An 18,990-nucleotide genomic window follows, 5' to 3' on the forward strand; every position below is an offset into this window, starting at 1 on the left:
AGGTGTAGGCCTATGTTATGTGATATGGAAGCGAATAAATAATAATTGTTCATTTCTCGTCCACGTCAAAGCAAACGTGTTTACAATATAGGCCTAATGTAACGTCTTACACAGGCAGTGTTTTGTTAATAATAGTTAATACTAACAATTTTCTTTTCATCTGAACTATTACTACAATATGCATTTGTATTTCTGTTCGCTCTAAATGTTGTCAAATAACTATACAACATCTTTAGTTACGGTATCAAATTGTTACAGTTTTCTTTCGTTTCATGTCAAACTAACGGTAACTGAGCTTGATTATGTCTTTAACGTGGTCGCTTTAAATGTTAATAAGATTTTTTTTTCATTTATCCATTCAAATTGATTTATAAGAGACACCAAACATATATATTAAACATTCAGCATTGTATAGTGCAGCCGTTTGCTAGCCGGTGCTTCTCCCAAAGCATGGCGGCGGATGCAAGCTTCAATTTGTCCCTACTCTAAACTTCTGCGCAGCCTGGGCTGTAGGGGCTCGGGTAAAACTAACGCGCAAAGCTTCCGAGACGAGACTGGCAGCACCAGGGGAAGAAGTGACTTCACTAACGATAGCGTGCATGTTAATTCGAGCCGCTAAATAAGACATTATAATAAATGTATTTCACAACATAAAACGAGACAAGAGCCACAAAGGTCTGGGGGTGCTGCAGCTCCGCAGCCCCCCTTCGAAAGCCGCCCCTGAGTATCCCGCTCTATGACTGCCAAATCCAAAACTTCAAGCCACCCGACCGCGCGGTCAGCAGAAACCGCCAACCAAGTAACGGATAATATTTAAAAATAACACCAATAAGGAAACAGAAAAATAACCAATAAGAAGCTACTATAGCTCAACCAATAATCTCGCTTTTCTGTATCCATATAAGAAATTACCATCCCATCGCACCTCCTCATACTCATCCTCTTTCACAATAGCCCTGCCAAGACTCTGGAATTCGTTACCTGCTAGCATCAGGGACTCTCGAAATAAAATTGAATTCAAACGCAAACTTACTAGGCACTTGGTCAGTAATTGAGACTCGTTCAGACATGGTTTCTTGTAAATAGTCTCTTAATCTATCACAAAATATCTCAATGTATGGTAATTTCATCACTATAGAATTTTGTTATTCTAGGTTTAATTTGTAATTCAGTAAATACAAAAAATATTCTTTGTTCTTAACTTCTATAATAAAATGTCAAGCTATCATTAATCAGGTAATCTTGTCGTACTTTAATTTTTATTAATTGTAATTGTAAATTTAATATTAATTGTAATTTTATTCTTCATATTATAGTTGTAATCCCCTGGTAGAGGGGCAGAGAAGGCCTGATGGCCTTATCGCTACCAGGTTAAATAAATACATACTACTACTAAATAACTGACAACTCTCGTAATTACGGCTTTTCCTACTACTGTACTCCGAAGTCAGTAGAGATATTTTTGCTGAAACATCTTCATACTAAATTAGTTTTATTGATCCTAAAATTACATTTGCGATGTCGGTTGTTGTTTCGTTAAGAGGGATCAATATTTTTCTAATATTCACTTCACAACTGAACTCTTCACTTTTTTCTTAATGTTGAGACACTCGGCACAGATTCTTTAGATTATTTTTGCAAAGAGGTATTAAGAGATTTATTTTCAAGCTTCCCAAAATAAATGCAGCGCCGATGTAAACTTTGCATCAATCAATAGTCTATTGAAAGTTGCAACGGCTGTTGAAAGTAACATTGTATTATTTTGTTCTTGATTTTTGGTCAGTGTACGCTTGTTTGTGCTTGGCTTTTGACAAATAAACCTATTTAGTAATATATGATATGATATATTTATTCCACCAGCTTACATCGGTCAAGATGGCTCTCACATTTCTGTATACAGTGCCATCACTCCCTTGGATACATGATTTTCTGCTTACGCTTTTCCTAAACCTCCGGCTATTACATATAAATGACCCTGATCACTTTTCTATCACGACCCTCACCTATGTTTCCCTCCCTTCTTCTCATATTTACCCTTCCCTTTCCTAGTTACCTATCTTATTCTTACTAATCTCATCTTATCCTTTTTCACCATTATTCCCTTGCCTTACCGTCTTTTCTGTCACTATCACTCTTTTCACTTTGTCACTTTCTTACGTTTTGTCACTCATGCCACTCATGCACCTACCTCTTAAGTTGTAAGTTTTCTGTCCCTTACTTCTTCCCACTGACAAACCTCTATTCGGTGTCCCTAATGTTACTTCATCCTTTTCGGTTCTTGTAGAATCTTGTCTTCTTATCTTGGTATCTTCTTCATCTCTCGATCCCTTCTGTAATTGCTGACCCATATTTGTTCTTCCAGCTGGATTCACTGCACTCTTTTTGCTGTTCTCAGCTCCTGTATGCCGCCCTTCTGTTCTGCCCTGTCTACCTGATGTCGTCATCATAATTTCAGTGCAAGTTTCTTGTTCCTTCTTTAATTGCTTGTTGACATCTTCGTCCGCTGCTGTTGCTGAGCTATGCATTCCTCTGGTCGCTGGCCTCTCTTCCTGGTTCATGTTACTCGCTTACTGGTTCATTCCATCGCTTGCTATTCTTTCCTGTGTGATGACCTCTCCACCTTCTAATTTTTCAAATAGTTCTCCCATCGTATGTTTTACTATAATGTTCCTTATTTCCTCTTTCAATGTCCCTAACTCTTTATGGTTCAAATTTTCCAAGCAGAATTCCACATCAAACATCTGCCCATTTATCTTTAATTTGTCTCCGTATAATCTGGCGAAATGACCATTTTTTCTTGCAGCCTTCATAAAAGGAATCAATATTCTTCTCCTGCAACTTACTTCATATTCAAAATCATGTTCCAGTCTAATATTTGAGTTTCTTAAGTACTTTCTTTTGCTCAAATTTTTTTAATTTTGCCATTATACTTGTGAATTTCACTAGTATAGGTCTATTTCCATTTTTCCCGATTCTGTATGCTTCTCTTATTTGACCATCACTCACATCAATCCTGAACCAATCCCAGCACACCTTCATTACAGTCTCGTATGTTTCTAATGCCTGTTCCTTCTTCCTTTCCTCGATTCCAAAAAATATTAAGTTCTTTCTTCTCTGATCTTTTTCTAGATATTTCACCTTACTTTTCATTACATCGTTTTCCTTCTGTAGCGTTTCCAACTTCTTGTAGATCTCTTCAATGTTTGCTTCCAGTTTTACTACTGCTCGACTATGACTATTTTCTTCACTATTCGCCATTATTACACTGCTACGCGATGTCGGTGTCAATGCCTCTACTACAATATTTCTCCACTGCCGAGCTCCCTCCGCACACGTCTATACTGATCCGCTGTTCGCTGTGGACTGATATTTAGTAATAAAATACAGTATCTATTTTTCTAATTTATGGAATTGTCACAAAGTTTTGACCAAACAACGCTACATTAGTTGGAAATAAATACATAAAAATTTTCGAACATAGTTGTCCAGTTCGATATCGTACTATACAAACGTTAATTCTGCAGGAAATCATTTAATACGCTACTAAAATGTGTTCACATAGAAAATGAATGTTCTCTACAACCGCTCTTCATTCATGACAAATACCATTTTCTACCCACTAAAGGTTGTTTAGAACGACAGCGATGATCGAGGTTTGAAAGAAGATACAAGAAAATATTTGCCGTTTGATGATAGCTTGCGCTCTGAAAATATAATGGTGCACTACATGCCATATGTATCATAATCAGGTTCACTAGCTAGCCGTGTTTTCTTGTGAATTATTATCATTATCATTATCTTTGTTGTTGATATTGCAGCCTATATATTTTAATTAAACATTTCTCCTCTGGAAATTAGTATTGGTAAACACGATTTTAGTATAGCAAGCAAGTTTGAAAGCAATTCACGTGCTCTAAGTCCACGCTAGCAAATAATGTGAGAAAATAATAATCGCACCTCAGTGTAACGCACATTAAGTAGTTCACAGTACTTACTTACTTACTGGCTTTTAAGAAACCCGGAGGTTCATTGCCGCCCTCACATAAGCCCGCCATTGGTCCCTATCCTGAGCAAGATTAATCCAGTCCCTACCATCATATCCCACCTCCCTCAAATCCATTTTAATATTATCTTCCCATCTACGTCTCGGCCTCCCAAAAGGTCTTTCCCCCTCTTGCCTCCCAACTAACACTCTATATGCATTTCTGGATTCGCCCATAGTGCTACATGCCCTGCCCATCTCAAACGTCTCGATTTAATGTTCCTAATTATATCAGGTGAAGGATACAATGCGTGCAGCTCTGAGTAGTGTAACTTTCTCCATTCTCTTTTAACTTCATCCCTCTTAGCCCAAAATATTTTCCTAAGAACCTTATTCTCAAAAACCCTCAATCTCTGTTCCTCTCTCAAAGTGAGAGTCCAAGTCTCACAGCCATACAGAACAACCAGTAATATAACTGTTTTATAAATTCTAACTTTCAGAATTTTTGACAGCAGACTAGATGACAAAAGCTTCTCAACCGAATAATAATAGGCATTTCCCATATTTATTCTGCATTTAATTTCCTCCCGAGTGGGTAGATAAGAAATGGTGGGGAGTGACAGGCTCCCACAGGCTCCCACAGGCTCCCCATGTGACGTCACAGGGGGCGTGGCCAAAATATTACGTCAGACGTGGGCGTGGCCAAAGTATGGCGTCATGGAGGGGGCGAAGCTTAAATTATGACGTCACGGAGGGGGTGGGGGGGCTTAAATTATGACGTAGGAAAGGGGCGTAACGTCATAAATGGCAATCTAAGAGTTCAAGGTTAAAGTGTGACGTAATGCGGGTATGTAATGGCATGACAAGTTCATACATGTTTATCTCCTCAATGTGAGAGGCTTAAATTATGACGTAGGAAAGGGGCGTAACTTAAATTACGTCAAGGTTAAAGTGTGACGTCATGCACACATGCAGGTATGTAATTGAAGTTGTGGTATGACATGTTCATACATGTTTATCTCATCAATGTTACTATGTGTGCAAATATAAAGCTGAGTCATATCCGGCAATTGTTCTCAGGTGAAAGACACAAGTTCATACATGTTTGAAAGCTGCTATGTGTGCAAATATTATGCAAGGTCACATCCGGCGAAGAATTAATCTATCACACTTAAACACATACATTCTTTTTCTTAAGATTCTAATGTAATGGTAATTTAATTGATTGGGGAATGGGTGTTGGAATGTGGGACATAAATGGATAAAAAAATTAATCTAGCACACTTGTAAATTAAACAGGATGTGGCTGAAGTGACGTTATAAATTTGTAATTGAAGTTGGAAATGGGGGAGGGGGGGTTAAAATGTACTTTAAGCCAATTGTTGAGTAATTGATAAAAAATATTAAGATTCTAATGTACTGGTAATTGAATTGATAAATAGTAATGGGAAATGGAAATTGGAATGTGGGAATTATTGATGACGCAAATGGTTGTACTTTAAACCAATTTATAAAAAAATTAATCTAGCACACTTGTAAATTAAACACATACATTCTTCTCATATTATTATTATTCCAATGTAATACATTTTGAGTGGTTTGTTTAGCGTATTTAATTTAAGCCATACATTATTACCAACATTAAATTCATCAGAATGTGACATTATTATGATTTAGAGCAGTAATTGTAGCAGATAAATCAACGTAGATAAATATTGCATGATGCAAATAATATGCAAGCTGTTAAATTCACATCCGGTGAAGACGCAAGTGCTGAATAATGGCCAGCTATCCAATGGATGTCCTGAAACTGGTTTTACTTTAAGCCAATTGTTGAGTAATTGATAAAAAATATTAAGATTCTAATGTACTGGTAATTGAATTGATAAATAGTAATGGGAAATGGAAATTGGAATGCGGGAATTATTGATGGCGTAAATGGTTGTACTTTAAGCCAATTTATAAAAAAAAATTAATCTAGCACACTTGTAAATTAAACACATACATTCTTCTCATATTATTATTATTCCAATGTAATACATTTAATGTAGATGTATATGTTGTGTAATGCATAAGTGTGCAAATATTATGCAAGCTTCCTGAATCACTTCCGGCGACGATGCAATTGCTGAGTAATGATAAAAGCATGTTCTTTAAGCACCTGCAACGTGTCATATTACACAAATATTGCATGATGCAAATAATATGCAAGCTGTTAATTCACATCCGGTGAAGACGCAAGTGCTGAATAATGGCCACCTTATTATTATTATTATTATTATTATTATTATTATTATTATTATTATTATTATTATTATTATTATTATTATTATTATGGCTCCAATTTAATACATTTTGAAGTAACATTTATTGGATGATTAATAATTTAATACATTTTGAAGTAACATTTATTGGATTTATTTTAAGCCATACATTATTACCGAAGCAGTTCGTAATATAGTAATTGCTTCTTCTTCTTCTCATTATTATTATTATTCGTCATAAAGAAGATTAAAGTGTGACGTTATAAATTTGTAATTGAAGTTGGAAATGGGTGAGGGCTGTTTATAATTTGAAATACATACGTCATAACTTAAAGTGTGATGTTATAAATTTGTAATTCAAGTTGGAAATGGGGGGGGGGAAATTTGATAAAATTCTAATGTAATAGTAATTTAATTGATAAATAGTAATGGGTAAGGGAAATTCGCAAGTGTTAATTGAAATTGGAATGGGGGAATTATTGATGGCGTAAATGGTTGTACTTTAAGCCAATTGATAAAAAAATTAATCTACACACTTGTAAATTAAACACATACATTCTTCTCATATTATTCCAATGTAATACATTTTGAAGTAAAATTGAGTGGTTTGTTTAGCGTATTTAATACATTATTACCAACATTAAATTCATCAGAATGTGACATTATTATGATTTAGAGCAGTAATTGTAGCAGATAAATCAATGTAGATGTATATGTTGTGTAATGTATAAGTGTGCAAATATTATGCAAGCTTGCTGAATCACTTCCGGCGACGATGCAATTGCTGAGTAATGATAAAAATATGTTTTTGAAGCATCTGGAACATGTTATATTACACAAATATTGCATGATGCAAACATCCGGCGATTGTTCTCTCAGCGTCTTATGTTACACAAATATTGTATTGATTACAAGTAAATAATAGCTATCTGCTATGTGTGCAAATATTATGCAATGTCACATCCGACGATGAAATTGCTGAGTAATGATAAAAAACATGTATTTGATAATGACCTCGGAGGTAATATGGCTGGATGATGAGGTGAATTATTTAGAAGTGTAATGAAAGAAGTATTGCAGTTTGGAATAATTGACATTGAACAAGTTTAGACAGCAGTGGGAGGGGGGGGGCAAGATGATGCATAATACGCTCGAATTTATACAACTATTACACTATCATATATTTTATAAAAGATCTTTGTCAAAAAAACTTTGGTAGTGTAATAGCAGCCATAGCGTTAATAATGTCTCACAATATTTATTTTTTATTTTAATTTAGATTATACTGCACCCCCAGTCTCGGTTTGAGCTGAAGAAGAAGAAATCGCACAATTTAAATGCTCTGAGTGTAAAAAACAGTGACCATGACGAAGCGTGGTGAATGTTAAGCTTGATTATGAAGAATGTTCGAATTGTAATAAATGTTCTTTTTGGAAATAGTTTTGCACTGTAATTTCTTCTATGTCTTAACCATCCATTTCCATCTCACATAACCAAAGGGTTGGGTTCGTTTAGAGAATTAACCTATAACACTTTCCTTTCAGATATTAGTAATCCTTTTCCAATATTGAGAATTGGTATATTGGTTTTCAAATATTAATAATCCTTAAGAATTGGTGTATAAGTTGAGATTATTCTAAACATATATGTTACCAGAATATAACATAATTCCAGTGGTAGCTTATTGATTTGGGAGCGGTGGATTCATTACATGTTTGTATGATAAAACCTGAGGATGATTGAGAGAATGTCAATGATTAAACTGAATCTAGTCATTGGGGATGGGGATGTGCTTGGTAAAAGAAAATAGTAACAACATAAAATTATGCGTATATATTTATTCATAAAAAGAAATACACTGCACTGAGTATTGAAATATATTTTCAGTTAGTGAATCCCAATTGTGATAATGTTTTCACCAAAATTGAAGAAGTAATACATTTTGAGTGGATTGTTTAGTGTATTTAATTTATTTAATTTTAATTTATTACCCACATTAAATTCATCAGAAAGTGACATTATTATTATTATTATTATTATTATTATTATTATTATTATTATTATTATTATTATTATTATTATTATTACAATTTAATACATTTTGAAGTAACATTTATTGGTTTTATTTTAAGACATATATTATTAGCGAAAGTATGATTTAGAGCAGTTTGTAATATCCACTTAAATTCCAGAGTAGTATAATATTATACTGTATTAAGTGGATCAAAAAGAAAGTGAAATTCTAAAGAAAGAGATTGAGTATGACATAAGTTGGAATTTATATTGATGCTATGTGATGCAAGTCTGCATTAACATCCCGTGATTGTTTGACGACCACCTGCGATGTATTATATTACACAAATACTGTATGCACATAATAGCTATCTACTATTTTCAACAAATATTATGCTAGCTTGCAATACAGCATGACCTTGCAATAACGCAACAGCATATCGTTGCAATAACGCAACAGCATGACGTTGCAATAACGGAATAGCATGTCGTTGCAATAACGCAACAGCATGACGTTGCAATAACGCAACAGCATGTCGTTGCAATAACGCAACAGCATGTCGTTGCAATAACGCAACAGCATGTCGTTGCAATAACGCAACAGCATATCGTTGCAATAACACAACAGAATGATGCGTAATCTTGCGACATATACGTTACAACAACATGCTGTTGCGTTATTGCAACGTCATGCTGTATTGCAAGCTAGCATAATATTTGTTGAAAATAGTAGATAGCTATTATGTGCATGCAGTATTTGTGTAATATAATACATCGCAGGTGGTCGTCGAACAATCACGGGATGTTAATGCAGGCTTGCATCACATAGCATCAATATAAATTCCAACTTATGTCATACTCAATCCCTTTCTTTAGAATTTCACTTTCTTTATGATCCACTTAATACAGTATAATATTATACTACTCTGGAATTTAAGTGCTCTAAATCATACTTTCGCTAATAATATATGTCTTAAAATAAAACCAATAAATGTTACTTCAAAATGTATTAAATTGTAATAATAATAAATAATAATAATAATAATAATAATAATAATAATAATAATAATAATGTCACTTTCTGATGAATTTAATGTGGGTAATAAATTAAAATTAAATAAATTAAATACACTAAACAATCCACTCAAAATGTATTACTTCTTCAATTTTGGTGAAAACATTATCACAATTGGGATTCACTAACTGAAAATATATTTCAATACTCAGTGCAGTGTATTTCTTTTTATGAATAAATATATACGCATAATTTTATGTTGTTACTATTTTCTTTTACCAAGCACATCCCCATCCCCAATGACTAGATTCAGTTTAATCATTGACATTCTCTCAATCATCCTCAGGTTTTATCATACAAACATGTAATGAATCCACCGCTCCCAAATCAATAAGCTACCACTGGAATTATGTTATATTCTGGTAACATATATGTTTAGAATAATCTCAACTTATACACCAATTCTTAAGGATTATTAATATTTGAAAACCAATATACCAATTCTCAATATTGGAAAAGGATTACTAATATCTGAAAGGAAAGTGTTATAGGTTAATTCTCTAAACGAACCCAACCCTTTGGTTATGTGAGATGGAAATGGATGGTTAAGACATAGAAGAAATTACAGTGCAAAACTATTTCCAAAAAGAACATTTATTACAATTCGAACATTCTTCATAATCAAGCTTAACATTCACCACGCTTCGTCATGGTCACTGTTTTTTACACTCAGAGCATTTAAATTGTGCGATTTCTTCTTCTTCAGCTCAAACCGAGACTGGGGGTGCAGTATAATCTAAATTAAAATAAAAAATAAATATTGTGAGACATTATTAACGCTATGGCTGCTATTACACTACCAAAGTTTTTTTGACAAAGATCTTTTATAAAATATATGATAGTGTAATAGTTGTATAAATTCGAGCGTATTATGCATCATCTTGCCCCCCCCTCCCACTGCTGTCTAAACTTGTTCAATGTCAATTATTCCAAACTGCAATACTTCTTTCATTACACTTCTAAATAATTCACCTCATCATCCAGCCATATTACCTCCGAGGTCATTATCAAATACATGTTTTTTATCATTACTCAGCAATTTCATCGTCGGATGTGACATTGCATAATATTTGCACACATAGCAGATAGCTATTATTTACTTGTAATCAATACAATATTTGTGTAACATAAGACGCTGAGAGAACAATCGCCGGATGTTTGCATCATGCAATATTTGTGTAATATAACACGTTCCAGATGCTTCAAAAACATATTTTTATCATTACTCAGCAATTGCATCGTCGCCGGAAGTGATTCAGCAAGCTTGCATAATATTTGCACACTTATACATTACACAACATATACATCTACATTGATTTATCTGCTACAATTACTGCTCTAAATCATAATAATGTCACATTCTGATGAATTTAATGTTGGTAATAATGTATTAAATACGCTAAACAAACCACTCAATTTTACTTCAAAATGTATTACATTGGAATAATATGAGAAGAATGTATGTGTTTAATTTACAAGTGTGTAGATTAATTTTTTTATCAATTGGCTTAAAGTACAACCATTTACGCCATCAATAATTCCCCCATTCCAATTTCAATTAACACTTGCGAATTTCCCTTACCCATTACTATTTATCAATTAAATTACTATTACATTAGAATTTTATCAAATTTCCCCCCCCCATTTCCAACTTGAATTACAAATTTATAACATCACACTTTAAGTTATGACGTATGTATTTCAAATTATAAACAGCCCTCACCCATTTCCAACTTCAATTACAAATTTATAACGTCACACTTTAATCTTCTTTATGACGAATAATAATAATAATAATGAGAAGAAGAAGAAGCAATTACTATATTACGAACTGCTTCGGTAATAATGTATGGCTTAAAATAAATCCAATAAATGTTACTTCAAAATGTATTAAATTATTAATCATCCAATAAATGTTACTTCAAAATGTATTAAATTGGAGCCATAATAATAATAATAATAATAATAATAATAATAATAATAATAATAATAATAATAATAATAAGGTGGCCATTATTCAGCACTTGCGTCTTCACCGGATGTGAATTAACAGCTTGCATATTATTTGCATCATGCAATATTTGTGTAATATGACACGTTGCAGGTGCTTAAAGAACATGCTTTTATCATTACTCAGCAATTGCATCGTCGCCGGAAGTGATTCAGCAAGCTTGCATAATATTTGCACACTTATGCATTACACAACATATACATCTACATTAAATGTATTACATTGGAATAATAATAATATGAGAAGAATGTATGTGTTTAATTTACAAGTGTGCTAGATTAATTTTTTTTTATAAATTGGCTTAAAGTACAACCATTTACGCCATCAATAATTCCCGCATTCCAATTTCCATTTCCCATTACTATTTATCAATTCAATTACCAGTACATTAGAATCTTAATATTTTTTATCAATTACTCAACAATTGGCTTAAAGTAAAACCAGTTTCAGGACATCCATTGGATAGCTGGCCATTATTCAGCACTTGCGTCTTCACCGGATGTGAATTTAACAGCTTGCATATTATTTGCATCATGCAATATTTATCTACGTTGATTTATCTGCTACAATTACTGCTCTAAATCATAATAATGTCACATTCTGATGAATTTAATGTTGGTAATAATGTATGGCTTAAATTAAATACGCTAAACAAACCACTCAAAATGTATTACATTGGAATAATAATAATATGAGAAGAATGTATGTGTTTAATTTACAAGTGTGCTAGATTAATTTTTTTATAAATTGGTTTAAAGTACAACCATTTGCGTCATCAATAATTCCCACATTCCAATTTCCATTTCCCATTACTATTTATCAATTCAATTACCAGTACATTAGAATCTTAATATTTTTTATCAATTACTCAACAATTGGCTTAAAGTACATTTTAACCCCCCCTCCCCCATTTCCAACTTCAATTACAAATTTATAACGTCACTTCAGCCACATCCTGTTTAATTTACAAGTGTGCTAGATTAATTTTTCATCCATTTATGTCCCACATTCCAACACCCATTCCCCAATCAATTAAATTACCATTACATTAGAATCTTAAGAAAAAGAATGTATGTGTTTAAGTGTGATAGATTAATTCTTCGCCGGATGTGACCTTGCATAATATTTGCACACATAGCAGCTTTCAAACATGTATGAACTTGTGTCTTTCACCTGAGAACAATTGCCGGATATGACTCAGCTTTATATTTGCACACATAGTAACATTGATGAGATAAACATGTATGAACTTGTCATACCACAACTTCAATTACATACCTGCATGTGTGCATGACGTCACACTTTAACCTTGACGTAATTTAAGTTACGCCCCTTTCCTACGTCATAATTTAAGCCCCTCACATTGAGGAGATAAACATGTATGAACTTGTCATGCCATTACATACCCGCATTACGTCACACTTTAACCTTGAACTCTTAGATTGCCATTTATGACGTTACGCCCCTTTCCTACGTCATAATTTAAGCCCCCCCACCCCCTCCGTGACGTCATAATTTAAGCTTCGCCCCCTCCATGACGCCATACTTTGGCCACGCCCACGTCTGACGTAATATTTTGGCCACGCCCCCTGTGACGTCACATGGGGAGCCTGTGGGAGCCTGTGGGAGCCTGTCACTCCCCACCATTTCTTATCTACTCGAGTGTCATTTACATTTGTTACTGTTGCTCCAAAATATTTGAATTTTTCCACCTCTTCGAAGGATGAATCTCAAATTTTTATAGTTCCATTTCGTACAATATTTTGATCACGAGACATAATCATATACTTAGTCTTTTCGGGATTTACTTCCAATCCTATCTCTTTAATTGCTTCAAGTGGAATTTCCGCGTTTTCCCTAATCATTTGTGGATTTTCTCCTAACATATTCAGTCATCCGCATAGACAAGAAGCTGATGTAACCCGTTCAACTCCAAACCCTCTGAGTAGTTCACAGTAGTGACACAAATACGGAAACGTCATAGTAGGACGAAACAGCATGGAATACATAATTATAGTTCACTCCAAGATCACGGTGTAAGGCAATAAGAGAAAAAGAGAGAAATAGATAAGGTCTAAATTATCAGAAAAAGACAGTTGAACGTTTTCTGATGCTTAAAGTTGTTGATGTTCAAGGCTTCTAAACTCTCAATAGGTTATCTCGTTTTTCATTAGCCAATCAAATAGCTAGTTGGCTGATGACGCAGGAAGAGTCCATGCTGATTGGTCCTTTATTTTCAGATTGATAAGCGTGCATAATGAACATAATCGCCTCAAATAAAAACATTACAAGGAATATAAACCAAGTGTGTACGTAACATGGAATGATATAAATACATTGAAAGTGTTTATACCGTGTATATAAAAGCTGTACTTACACTAGTCACTGCATTATTTTTCTGTGTTTCTTAACAATTCGTCTGCTCTCAGTGTCTGCCGTCCGTTTTCGTCTGCTAGTTTCCAGTCTTGTGTTCACATACTAGAGTCGTATAAAGAACCTAGTATTGACTGTACAATAAACAATAAAATTTCACGTGGAACGTTATGTACGAACATTGCCACATATTTTTGGGTTCTTTTATAATATTCCGCCCCTTTTTAATCGTGTTCTTGCCATGAAACTCATTGTAGAATTTTTCAGTATTATTGAAACTACTTAGCCATGCTGGTGATGACATGATTAAATATTCAAAAGAAAGAAAAATCTACTAAAATATAAAGAGGACCAAGATAGAGGTGTTTTTGTTTTAAATGTATGGTTATAAAAATCTAACTCTGATTGATTTTAATATCTCTTTCTAAAGTTTGGAAAAAGGGGCATGTACCGGTAATGAAATGTCAACAACACGTTCATTTACAATAATCATTATAACTCAACAATGAATTATGATTAACCCACTGATTATGCCATAATGACAAAATGTCATAAATCGTTAATATAAAATCAATATAATGAGAATTATAGTGAAAAAACATCACTGGTATCAGTCGTTAACCCTCCACCCCTTTGGTATGCAACTGTTAGTACGAGGGGGATCTAGGAAATAACAACCGTTCGCGCATACCCGCCGCGCATCTGACTCCCCTTCGTTGTTTGAAGGTCAACTGGCTTCCTTAACATGTGAAGGGTCCAGGGGAAAAACGTGCTAAGTCCAATTTTATCAATTTTTTGTTTTGGATGCCATGTAATACCTCAGGCAATAGAGATTTCAGTGGTTTAATTGCACAGAGTAAAAACTTGATTAAGACAGAAATATTTGAAAAATGATAACTCAGAGACAATAGAATGTAATGGACCTTGAAACTTTAAACTTGCTCTCCTGATTCGATTTTTGAATGCCCGACATTTGAAACCTGCAGAAATTTACCGGCAATTGAAAGAAGTGTATGGTGACACTGTAATGAATGAAAGAAATGTGAGAAAATGGTGCGAAATGTTCAACAATGGGCGAACAAATGTCCACGATGAAACTCGACCCGAACGCCCATCACTCATCACAGAAGACCTGAAGACTAAAATGAACGACAGAATCTTGCAAGACAGGCGCACATCACTCGACGAATTGCATATTGCCTTTCCTGACGTTTCTCGTTCTTTGCTTGGTGAAATTGTGTCGCAACATCTTGGCTACCACAAAATCTGTGCACGATGGGTTCCACGGCAACTGAGTGACCAACACAAAACTCAGAGAATGGCCTCAGCATTGACATTCTTGATGCGATATCACACAGATGGAGAAGCCTTTCTTGATCAAATTGTGACTGGTGATGAGACCTGGGTGTCTCACAACACCCCAGAGACCAAGCGCCAATCACGTCAGTGGCATCATCCCTCATCACCCAAGAAACCGAGAAAATTCAAACAGACTCTCTCAACACAAAAAGTCATGGCTACTGTCTTTTGGGATCGCAAAGGTGTTCTTTTGCTGGATTTCATGCCAAAAGGTACTACAATCAATGCAAATAGTTATTGTGAGACTTTACGAAGACTACGACGAGCCATCCAAAACAAGAGGCGAGGAATGCTTTCGAGAGGAGTTGTGCTTCTTCACGACAACGCCCGCCCGCACACTGCTGCTTCAACTCGAGAATTGCTGGATCAATTCGGTTGGGAAATCTTTGATCATCCGTCCTACAGTCCAGACCTTGCTCCTAGCGATTTTCACCTTTTCACTAAGCTGAAATACTTTCTGGGTGGTACGCGTTTTGGAAGTGATGAAGAGTTGAAGAAGACAGTGAACACCTGGCTTAATGAACTGGCAGCAGAGGAGTATAACACAGGAATTCTAAAGCTAGTGAACAGATACGACAAATGTTTAAATGTAGGTGGTGATTATGTAGAGAAGTAAAGGAAGCTTCAGTTATGTAACAGACTTTGTTTTTTCAAATAAATATATATTTTTTTAATTATTACAACAAAACGGTCGTTATTTCCTGGATCCCCCTCGTATAAGTAGCATGATTACAAAAGAAAGAAAATAATTTGTAGGTTAACATAGATGAACCTAATCTAATTATACAAAGCTGGTATTAACATAGGCTACTTATATAGGCCTATGTGATTTATTTAAACTTACCTGTAGGCTTTAACATTCTCGGTCGTTCCGGCTTTATTTTCATTCATGCTGCTCGAAAATCAGGAACAAAATCGCCATCTTTAAAATAATCAGAGCATACTCTGCTTGTATCAAGATTGAATTTATCCTGTCTTTTGCACGCAATGAACCAGTTTTTTTTATTCCTAAATTTTTAGCAATGGTAAAGAAAGACAACTCTTTATTTTTATCGTTAGAATTATTGCATACCGCAACAGCACATCTTTGACCTGGCATAATGCATTCAAAACAACATAAACAAGAAAAAACACGAGATACTGCTTTGAAACATTTGAGCTTTGGCGCGCTCAGCTATCTTGTGACGTCAGAATCTCTCTCCTTTCCCCGTCAATCCCTCGCCAACAAGCTCGATAATAATGCAACCTATGGGAAGTTTAGAAGCCTTGGTTGATGAGAGCCTAATGCCAAAAACGAGTAGTCAGACTGGTTGCGACAAGGTTTAACATTTACACCTATCTCTTTCTCTCTTGTAGGCCTATACCATTACAGCTTTTGCAAGCTATTAAGATTAATCGTTGCTGTTAGGTACTACCAGGGTTAGGAAGTTATGCTGTAGAAACTCTTATTTTATGCATTCAACTATGCAACTAAGCCCTTAAAATGTGCGAAATGCGCACAAAATCATGCACTAAAATGTCTAATATTGCAATGTACCTATGCAAACTTATATTTATTGTTGAGAAATAATGCATTTGCCTACATATCCAAAATAAGAGAGAAATAAAATTTACCACAATTGTATGGCTTATACATTCCAGGGAAAATCTTCTTCTGTTGTCTCTCAAGACACTTTTATACTAATAACCGTTGAACATCTTCACTTCTGTCACACGTTTTCTTTTTGTAGTATTAGTAGGCCTCCGTTCAATCGATCACCTGAAATCTTTTCTCACTTCCAATATTTTTGTTACATGTCATACAATACACAATATAAAACTCTGCCATCTGTAGGCCTACTAATAAGATCACTACAAAATTCACTTCGTAAACTTTAAGCCTGCTCAAATTACTTGATTTCACTTTCGACATTTTTAATACTGTCTGTTTCCATCACTATTCACAAAGACAGTGCTCTGTTTTCTAGATCCTTCCATGTAAGGCGGGGATTTCCCCACTTCTCGAGACAAATGCAATATCACGTGTCTCTTAGGCCTGAATGATACTGATGTCATGATGTGTTATCTCACTTTTATTATTTCGTCGTTGTTCCTGCAATAACTCCTATGTGACATATTTATCGATTTTCAGATTTTTGCTCTATTAAATAACTTAAATAGTGATACAGAAAATAATAAAAATCTTCTATACGTAATTATATTTCTTTCTTTCGAAAATGTAAGAATTCACAATGTCCTATGTACGGCTGCCATAGGATGAATATATATGATTTTTTCTTCCTACTGAAAAATTGTATATTTTGGACATAGGAGTTTTAGCAGGAACAAGGACGATTTGCTCCAGTTAGTAAACTAAATAATAACCAATGCGCTAAAATAACCCATTTTAAAGCTGTTTTTAAGATTTTCTTTCGCATTTGAGTGTTAAAATATGACGAATAAGCATTTATTATTTACTAAAATATGATGCAATAATTTGAAAGAGCATAAATATACATTTACATGCACAATAAAACTCGTTCAGGATTCTAGAAAATTCCTAACCCGTACAAATAATTTTTCAGAATAACAGTAACAATGTTAAAAAAAAACATGTACATATATATATGCAAATACATGTACTTCCTAACCCTGGTGATAAGAGAATCGTCACATATGCACAAAATTATAGACAATAGCACAACTCCACAATTCGAAGGTGAACCACCAATTTCATTTATTGGTAAATCCACGGTAATGGACGCGACAATCATAGAGGTTGTTCAGATTATTATATATATATATATATATTTATTTCGCACGGAAATTATTTAATATACAAAATAAAATTCATAATGCCTGCATCTGATAATAAGCTGATATTATTTGTGTGAAAAAGCAAATTATAAATTATTTGACAACAGTTAGAACTATTTAAAGAAAGGTAAGAGATGGACACAAAAATGACACAGTATATATATTATAATGAACACAAACTCCATACAATCTCTGCCCTGCTATGAAATACAAAAATACCACAATATTACCAAATATTGCGAGTGTATTCTAACTTTGTGCAATATGAATTGTGTATTGAAAGGAGCTGTCTAAGGATGGGTAACAGACGGGACATACAGGTAACATACGGGACATTTTCTGAATGTGTCTTGTAATGAATGGAAAGAACTAAAATGAATAAAACAGTGAACTATTATAAAAACCTTTTAAATAATCAACAGACATTATATCTGCACATAGTACTTTAGCATATCTCTTATAACAACAACAAAATAATACAATTGAGTAGGTCTATAATGATGTCGTATAATGTACAACGAAATCATTTAACGTTGTAATACCAAAACTGTTGATTGATGCAAATACAAATAAAAGAAAGAGTAAAAAAAAAAAATCAGATTGAAAATACCATAAATGCATTTAATAGGTCAATTTTTGTTTTTTACTTGAAGATTTGTTTTTTTTTTTAATATAAATTCATGGTCATCAGAGCTACAAGAGTAATATTTCTATTTAATTTTGTATGGAGATATTCCAATTATGGAATGCTTTTCTTATGTCTCTGGAAGAGACGCTGTGTTGTTTCAACGCGTGTTTAACATATCCTCATGATGTTTCACTGTTTTGTCTGTAATCAATGTTACCTTGATGGAAGAAGTTGCAGCACATTCGACAAATGATTATGCATCTTGAACTGTGTATTTTCCTATTTTCACCCGAGTCCAAATAAGCCTTTTAATACTTGCCCCTCTATCATCTACAGCTCCTTTCCCATGGCTCGTGAAGGAAAAATGCCAGGACAGTTGTATCCCATTAAATTCTTCTACAAATAATATGTTCAACTGAAATAATAATAATAATAATAATATAATAATAATAATAACAATAATAATAATAATTATTATAATTTCTTACA

At 34.0% G+C, this 18,990-nt stretch overlaps 1 long non-coding RNA gene across 1 annotated transcript in view; it reads left to right on the forward strand.

The window, feature by feature from the left end:
* The first annotated feature begins 234 nt into the window (after positions 1 to 234).
* Positions 235 to 18,990, forward strand: part of LOC138698157 (uncharacterized) — a 257,059-nt gene continuing 238,303 nt past the window's right edge. The window contains exon 1 of the long non-coding RNA XR_011331733.1: positions 235 to 521. This is a non-coding gene — a long non-coding RNA (uncharacterized lncRNA). The remainder of the gene's footprint in view (positions 522 to 18,990) is intronic.

Source organism: Periplaneta americana, chromosome 4 (assembly GCF_040183065.1).
Source record: "Periplaneta americana isolate PAMFEO1 chromosome 4, P.americana_PAMFEO1_priV1, whole genome shotgun sequence".
NCBI lineage: Eukaryota > Metazoa > Arthropoda > Insecta > Blattodea > Blattidae > Periplaneta > Periplaneta americana.